This window comes from Vombatus ursinus, unplaced genomic scaffold, assembly GCF_900497805.2.
Source record: "Vombatus ursinus unplaced genomic scaffold, bare-nosed wombat genome assembly UNPS02014768.1, whole genome shotgun sequence".
NCBI lineage: Eukaryota > Metazoa > Chordata > Mammalia > Diprotodontia > Vombatidae > Vombatus > Vombatus ursinus.
Genome location: NW_020954546.1, coordinates 6,844,874 through 6,853,670, shown reverse-complemented (window position 1 = coordinate 6,853,670; position 8,797 = coordinate 6,844,874). Strand labels below are relative to the sequence as shown.

Below are 8,797 nucleotides of genomic sequence, written 5' to 3'. Positions count from 1 at the left end.
CGCTGGATTCAGAGTCCAGAGTGCTAACCATTACACCATGGAACCACCTTAGAATATCTCATCTTTCGCTCCTTTTCAGCAAGATTTGGAATATTTACCTCAATCAGAAATCTTTTTTCTCCAGAAAATCTACCCTATTCAAGAATAGAAGACAATGTTCACTGCTGTGAAGACACTACCTTACACTTTCATTGATCACCTGCCTGACTCTGTACGCGTCTCTGTCTCTATCTCTCTTTCTGATCCTGTCTTTCTTTCTCTCTCTGTGTCTGTGTCTTTGAGTCCAGCTCTGTCCCTGTTTCTCTCTATCTCTATCCTTTGTGTGTGTGTGTGTGTGTGTGTGTGTGTGTGTGCGCTCCTTCCCTCTTCCCCTTTTCTTTCTTTACAGTAGTTTCCGTACTGTACTGGTTATCACATTTGCCTTACACGCCAAAGCTCCTCAGTTAGAAACTGAGAAGAAATAATTGTTCAGCCTTTCTCTCTTCCTCCCCCTCGCCCCGTAAGTCCTTCTCTGAGTTTGAAGTTGGGAGAGGAAGGGGGTCCGTTCCACATAACTAACTGTCTGTAGTCCCTGAGAGCCCAGGGGGTTTCCTCGCATCGCAGTCGGTACTCCATTGGCAGTAAAGATGTCTAGATCTTTAGTAGACAGACTAGTGATGCGCACTATTGGAAAAGGTCCCTGTTCTGAGGACTGCAGCCTCCCAACTCTTCACATCACTCCTCTCGGACTCCAACTATGGAAGGACACCCTTCCAGACCGCCGGATCTCAGCGCCACTCCAGATCTAAGTGAGCGTCTTGAAGATATTGCCCTCGGGCTTGGCGTCCTTGGTTCCTAGCTTACAACCTGGCACAGTACATTGCAGGCTGCTACACGATGTTCTTTGGATTTCATTGAATCTCTGGGGCGAAGAGAACAAGAAATGTGTGTGAGCGCGTGGGCGCGTGTGTGTTTTCGTGTCCTGGGAAGCTGCGTGCATTGAACAGATTCTTAGTCCCTATTTCTTGGTTGTCCGCCCCACCCCCATCCTCCACCCTCTTCCAACTTTTTTGTAGTGCCTGGGTAAACCTTCTGGTCCTGTAGTGCCTAAAACCTCGGTAGGCGCTAATTTAAAACTTGGCCGAATGATAGAATTCACGAGAGAAAGTGATAACTGCTCGGGAACACTTGCGTTGTACAAAGAACCATTTAATACAAAGAGAAAGGTGTTTATATTTAGAGAGCGAAATAAACCTTTAAAAGCCAGCTGCATTGGCCGGGAATCGAACCCGGGTCTCTCGCGTGGGAGGCGAGAATTCTACCACTGAACCACCAATGCCCCTACTCTTTGTTTTCCTTCCTATACTTCTCTTCCTTTATCTTGGGGGGCTCTGAACACATTGAAATGAGTAGTTCATGATAAAGTCACCTAAACCTAGGCCTTGGGCTCCTGATCTGCACAATTGCAGCACCAACCTCACCAGAAAATTTCTAAGGGCCTTGACACCTCCAAACCCTATGCTGTTCTCACTCTCCCTCCCCTTAAGTTTCTTTGCTCTTACCCAAGACTCAATCCTCAGAGACTGTCACACACACACACACACACACACAAACACACACACACACACACATAGAGCAACAATGGCATGCTGTTACCTCTCCTGGGCTTCAATTACATTTTCACACAAGGTCAAGTTTCAAGGGGAAAACAAAGGTCAACCACTTCATATATTTAACATGTACACACATATATACATAAATAGTATATATATGTATTTCTGTACATGTATGTCTATACATATATGTGTATATACACATATGCACACATAAGGATATGTGTATATATCTAATTACCTCTAGCTTTGTGGGTGAAGTGTTTGACCTTTGCTTTCCCCTGATGTTTACACACATGGCCTAAAATATGTTTATGTGTGTATACATGCATTTATATACCTATGTAACACAGACACATATACATGCATACATATATATAGTAAGGAGTCATATGCCCAGAGGTGGTAATTAAATCAATGGGAGCTGATGAGATGATAGAAAGAAAATGTTGAAGGACCACTAGATCCGTACCTCAACAAGATCAAAGTAAGAAGAAAAGAGCCCAATGTACAAAAGTAGCTACAGCACCTTTTTATAGTCATAAAGAATTTGAAAGTTAGGAGGTGTCCATCAATTGGGGAATGGCTGAATGAATTGTGATATATAAATGTAATAGAATCCACCACAAGAAATGTGTGGGTTCATTTCAGAATATCCTGGGAAGGTTTGTATGAACTGAGGCAGAGTGAAGTGAGAAGACCTGAGACAACAGTTTATGAACTAACAGCACTAAAGACAAACAAGAGGGAAAGATTGAAGATTTCTCTTCATTGCAATGACCACCAATGCTTCTGGAGAAGTGATGATAATTTGTGCTGCCCATCCCCTGATAGGGAGGCCATGAATCCAAGATGTACAAAGATTCAAACATTTTTGGACATGAACAATGAGGAAATTTGCATATTAGTGCCAAGGGTTTTCTTTTTTCTTTTAAAATGTGGGGAGGGTTTGGAAAGGAGAGAAACAGGTCTGCCAATTGTTTTATTTTATTTTTTAGAAAAAGAAAGAAAATGTAGAGAGAGAAGGCAAGAGGGTCCAGGACAGAGCTTTGGGGTACAACTTCAATTAAAGTGTGGTATGTGAATAAGGAACAATTAGAGAAGACAGAGAAGAAATAGACAGATAGGTAGAGAAGAGAAACAATACAAATGTGTCAGAAAAAAACAGACAGGAGAAAGTTCCCAGGAGGAGACAGTGGTCAACAGTATCAGGCTTCAGAGGGGTTCAAGAAGAATAGAATTAAGAAAAGCCCATTGCTGACGTAGATTGTGTGTTTGTGTTGCCCATGTAGGTTATGTGTATATCCACAATGGTCTATCTAGATGTGGCTTGGAGAAAGGAATGAATAGAGGGATATTACTAGAGTATCCTCTGCCAATTCCTCCCCAAGAGAGAGTTTGATTGTTCAAAGCAAGGGAGAAGGAGATTGGGGTCACACAATCTCTCTTTAAAGAAGGGATACTGGACTATATCTGAGTGAAATGCAGGTGTGTATGTGTGTGTGCGTGTGTATGGGGGGAGGGAGAGAGAGAGGGAGAGAAGGAGAGAGAAAAAGACGGAGAAAGAGAGAGGGAAAGGGAGAGGGAGAGGGAAAGGGGGAGAGACGGAGAGGGAGATGGAGAGAGAGACAGGGAGAGGGAGAGGGAGAAGGAGAGATGGGGAGAGGGAGAGGGAAGGGGAGGGAGAGAGAGACAGAGATACACAATTACACAGTCTCTGAGGACTGAGCTGTGGGCAAAAGGAAAAAGAGGCTAAGGGGAGAGAGAATGAGAGGAGCATAGGTTTGGAGGCGTCAGGGACCTTAGAAGTTTGCTGGTGCGATTGGTGCTGCTATTGTGCAGATCAGGGATTCATCCATTCAGTCAAGGTTTAAGTGAGTGCCTACCGCAGCTTTAAGTGTTACAGGACGAGATTTTGGCTCTGCCAGACACTACATAAAAGATTTAGGTGACTTTTTAATGATCTGCAGAATCCCCTGGGATAAATGAAGAGAAGTATAGGAAGAAGGCCTGCACACGAGAGCATTGGTGGTTCAGTGGTAGAATTCTCGCCTCCCACGCGGGAGACCCGGGTTCGATTCCCGGCCAATGCAGCTGCTTTTTAAAAGTTCTTTTCACTTTTCATTTTTTAATAAGTGGTGCTTTGTAGCAAGTTGAACTGGTACCGCAAGTGACTCACGTCCGGTTGGAACTGATGCGCAACCCACGTTGTTTATTGTAACGGGTGTAAATACCGAAGGCCAGGTTTAGCCAAGACCACTCAAAGCTGTCTGCACTAACCAAGTGTAAAGCCAAGTCACCGCTTCCCTCCCCTTGCCCCCAAGATTTGCTCCGGAGGATGGAAAGCCACAGACTGTACGGGATCACCCCAACTACCAGCAAAATTGGATCGTGGCTCCCCTCGGGCAGAATCTAGCGGGCCTTCCTGCCCGGCTAGAGAGTCAGCGTCCGTGACCAAGCTGGATTGTCCGCCATAGCGTAGACTGGCTGACAGGTGAACAAAATCATTTTTTACACAATTTTTGGAAGTGTGAGGGGAGGGGAGGAAATTTTATCTGGGGCGCGCACATACACTGGGTAAGCTCGGGCGGTACCTTGGGGCGGTACCTAAATTTATCTAAACGAAACTTATGCCTGCAAGGGAGTTTAGCCTTGGGGACCAGCTAAACTTATCTAAATAAACTTGTCTTAGAGGATGTAACCAGTGGGCGTAACTTTGACTAAGCTAAATTTATGTGCTTTTTTTATATTAAAAAAGTTATTTTTGCTAAAGGGGGGGAGGGAGAACACATGCCTTGCGGTTAAATTCACACATAATACAGGGGCTCTAGGAATTTAAGTTATGGAAACAGATGACAGGCCAATGTCCACTGCTGTGCCCATTTCCCTGCTCTCCGTTTCCATAGTTCAGACTTTTTGCTTGTTTTTTTTTCCTCAAGCCTGATTGACAACATTTTTTATTGGGAGGGGGTCATAAATTTCACAAGCGCAAGTTTTTCAGAGCAGTTATCATTTTCTCTCTGGGATTCACATTCAGTCAAGATTTAAATGAGTGCCTGTCGTAGCTTTAGGGACTACAAGACGAGACCTTGACTAGCCCCGACACTACTTAGAATCTGGAAAAGGTGGGCGGGGGGGGGGGGGGTGGGGGGCAGGGGGAGTCGAAGACCAAGAATGGGGACAAAGAATCAGTTCAATGCACACAGCTTCCAAACGTGAAAACACGCACTCTCGCGCAAGCACATTTCTTGTTCTCTCAGTCCCAGGGATACAATACAATGCAAAAATATCTAGTTAGAGCCTACAATGTACTGTGCAAGGTCCTAAGCTAGGAACCAAGGACGCCAAGCCCAAGGGAAATGCCCTCAGAATGCTCACTTCGATCTGTAGTAACGCTGACAGCCGACTGTCTGGAAGAGAGCCGAAATTGGTGGACAAGACCCAAAAGTCAGCGCGAAGAGGCAGAAAAGCGTGTGAGAACCATGAATTCGGGACTCTCTCCAAGACCTTAGCCAAATAGTGGGAGCCATCTCCAGTCGTCCCGATCTATATCTTGCCACTGGACCCAAATGTCTCCGGAGGAGAAAGTGAGGCTGGTGACTTTGCACAGCCCTGTCTCACTTAAATCCAATTCAATTGCATGTCAAGGCATCACCTTTCTGATGTCATAGTCCTCTTCGATAAGGAAGGACAAACAACAACCTGTGAGTAGTCCAAGCTGCCTCAGAGGGGACCCAACTGGCCAGTTACAGATGGGGAATGCACTTCCTTCCTTCCTTCCTTCCTTCCTTCCTTCCTTCCTTCCTTCCTTCTTTCCTTCCTTCCTCCTTCTCTCCCTCTCTCCTTTCCGTCTCCCTCTTTCTTTCTCTCCCTCTGTCCACATAGGATACCACACCTTTCCCGGCGGGTGCTCTGCCCAAAGGAATGTAAAATTTGTTGGCTGAAATCTAACATGATATCTTGGTGTTTACTGGCTAGATTTCTTTCTTAAAGACCATGCCTTAAACCCAAAGATCCCAGCCCATGCCCCACTGTTTTGGGGCCCTGATGGCTCAGAGTGAAGGCAAATAGTAATTGTTTCTGTTTTGACCAGAAACCCCGAAGATCTTCTCCTCCCAAATTAAGTTTCTTTTAAATTAGGTAAAAGGGGCCATTCCTTGGCTCATGTCTTACCTAGCCTTAGTCACTGAATGGGTGTCGCTTCAGTCAAAGTGAGAACTTGGAAAGACCTTCGATTAAAAAAGGCCAAGGTCACCCGCTTCACCAGGTGCCATCTCCACTTGTCCTGATCTAAGTCTTGCCACTGGACCCAGATGGCTCCTGAGGAGAAAGTGAGGCTGGTGACTATGCGCAGCCCTCCCTCACTTAAATCCAATTCACTTGCAAGTCTTGACATCACCTTCCTGATGCACTGGTCCTCTTCCAGAACGAAGAACAAACAACAAGTGAAATAGTGCCTCTAGGCCAAGGAGTGGAAGAGGGGTTAAGTAGGAGAGTTCAGTCATTTTGGACGAAAAGGAGAATCAAGAAGAGAACCTTATTTGTCTATTGCTGCATGGAGAAAAGGAATTTCCTAGAAATTAAATATAAGAGATTCCAAGTGAATGAAATTGAGCTGCTGGATTTGGAGTTAAGTCCAGCGTCCAGAATGCCTACAGTACATCATGGAATCTCTGATTCTTTTGCTAGATTTCACAGACATTTGGATCATGTACATTCCACTTTAAAATGGAGTTCCATTTTCTCAAACAGCTCTACTTTGTTCAAAAGCAAATGACAAGACCTTCTATCACGCAGACATTGCACTGCGCACTGAACTTCTCTGTCTCCCTCCCCCCCCCCCCCTCCCCCTCCCCCCCCCTCCCCTCTCCCTCTCCTCCCTTCCTCTCCAGTGGAGAACAGGGGAATTCCCGGAGAATTCTGACTCCTTCTCGACTGCATCATCCCAAATGTGCTCTTTCTCCATCTCTCCCTCGTCCCCTTATTAGCCTACCTCTGATTAAGGCAGGACTTGTGATTGAGGAGAACGCTTCTTCTTGGTCCCAAGTGTCTCTGGAAGGTCCCAGGTGGGAAGGGAATCAGGCCATCCTAGGGGAGTAGGGTGGTAGTGGTGCTTCGGGACTTGCAGTTCTGAGGGGTAAAGGTATAACCTGTTCCCTCTCGCCCAAGCTAAGCAGGTTCTGTACAAGAGCTTGCTGGTCATGAAAATTTGTGTGTGCTCCTTCCATAGTTGGATTCTAGAACGAGTGATTTGAGGAGCTGGGTCGCTGGAGTACTCAGAGCAGAGACTTTTCCAACAATGCACATCACTAGTCTGTCTACTAAAGGTCTAGACATCTTTATTGCGAATGGTGTACCGACTGTGATGCAAGGAAATCTTGCTGGCTCTCAAGGACTACCAACAGTTAGCTCTGTAAAAGGGACCCCTTCCTCTTCCAAGAGCAGATGGAGAGCGTATTGGGGGCATGGATGCAGGTGGAGTGGGGGCAATGATTTCCACGTGATTTCAAACCGAGGACCTTCGGTGTGTAAGGTAATCTGATAAAAAGAGAGACGAAGACGGACACAGAGAGACTGAAAGAGACAGAGACAGAGACTCGCATACAGTCAGACACGGGTTCAATGGAAGTGGCAGGTGGTGTCTTCGCAGCTGTGGACATTGTCCATTTTTCTCGAAAAATATTTTTTTTTGCATGATAACTTTATTATTTATCTAAAAGAAATAGCAAGTTGTATATAATAGATTTTCAGTTTCATGTTAAATCATCTTTTTTATTCCATTATGTTATGAAATGCTTGTGTTATTTCTTTTTTAAAATTTATTTTGATTTATCAGCAATCACTTTCATAAGCTTTTTGAGTTTTAAATTTTTCTCCCCCTCCCTCTCGGCCTCCCTCCCTAAGACCATGTGTAATCTGATATAGGATATACATATATATTCCTATTAAACAGATTTTCACATTAGTGATGTTGTAAGTAGGAATTAGAACCAATAGGAGGAACCACCAGAAAGAGGAAACAAAACACAACAGAAGAAAAAAAATAGCAAATAGTATGCTTTGGTCTGCATTCAAACTCCATAGTTCTTTCTTTGGATGTAGACAGCATTTTCTATCATGTGGCCTTTGGAGATGTCTTAGATCCTTGCATTGCTGAAAAGGGTTAAGTCTATCAATATTAGTCATCGTACAACGTGACTGTTACTGTGTACAACGTTCTCCTGATTCTGCTCATTTCACTCAGCATCAGTCCATACAAGTCTTTCAAGGTAGACTTTCCTGAGAAAAAGGAATTGATGACTGATATGGAAAGTAAATGCTCCAAATTTTGCTGAAAAGGAGAGAAATACAAGCTTTCTCAAAGTGGTTCCATGGTGTAATGGTTAGCACTCTGGACTCTGAATCCAGCGATCCGAGTTCAAATCTCGGTGGGACCTTACTTTTCTTCTCTTACCCCCCCCCCACTTTCCTAAGTCCTTACTTAAGGAACGAAGATGCTTTTCTTGATTCCCTGTCTAGGTCTAAAGTGAGGGACAGAGTTTCCTACTTTTCTCTTAACGTATTTTTATTGGGTTAGGCCGTATCTTAAGCCCAGGAAAGAGAGAACCCGAAAGATGCGTTATTTGGTCTGCATGTTGGGGAAATCATATATGGACTGAATTAAAACAAAATTTGTTTTGCCCCTACTTCTTTCAGCTTCCAGGGTCGGAGCGAATCCGGGACTCGTCTTATCACTCCCAACAAAGAGTTAGTCAAGAAGTGAATTGGTATACTAGTCAGTCAACTGACATTTATTAAGCTCCAGCTATGTGCCAGACTGTGCTAAGCACTGGGGATAGGAAGACAGGCATACCAAGAAAAAAATAGGGCGCAGTACGTGCTCAGTAAACGTCTATTGAAAGGAAGATGAAAGACACCAACAGCATGGTAATCACCAAGATTGTGTGAGTGGGGGATGCCTTGAAGATGCCGAGAGCTTTGGGTCTAAGGTCGAGCCCCAGCAGGTGGGAAACTTCAAGGTGCAGGGAGGGAGACAGTGTTGTCGACAGTGAAGAGGAAAGAGGGCAGATACCTAAAACAACTGCATTGGCCGGGAATCGAACCCGGGTCTCCCGCGTGGGAGGCGAGAATTCTACCACTGAACCACCAATGCCTACACAACATCTCCCTATACTACTTACCTTTCGACGACCTGTGGTGTGTGT

At 44.8% G+C, this 8,797-nt stretch overlaps 4 non-coding genes across 4 annotated transcripts; 2 read left to right on the top strand and 2 right to left on the bottom strand.

The window, feature by feature from the left end:
* Positions 1-1,247: 1,247 nt before the first annotated feature.
* TRNAG-CCC lies at positions 1,248-1,318 on the bottom strand. The gene has a single exon. It is a non-coding gene; the product is annotated as a tRNA-Gly (tRNA).
* Positions 1,319-3,614: 2,296 nt separating this feature from the next.
* On the top strand, positions 3,615-3,685 carry TRNAG-CCC. Its single transcript has one exon. It is a non-coding gene; the product is annotated as a tRNA-Gly (tRNA).
* Positions 3,686-7,957: 4,272 nt separating this feature from the next.
* On the top strand, positions 7,958-8,029 carry TRNAQ-CUG. Its single transcript has one exon. It is a non-coding gene; the product is annotated as a tRNA-Gln (tRNA).
* Positions 8,030-8,674: 645 nt separating this feature from the next.
* Positions 8,675-8,745, bottom strand: TRNAG-CCC. The gene has a single exon. It is a non-coding gene; the product is annotated as a tRNA-Gly (tRNA).
* Positions 8,746-8,797: the final 52 nt, after the last annotated feature.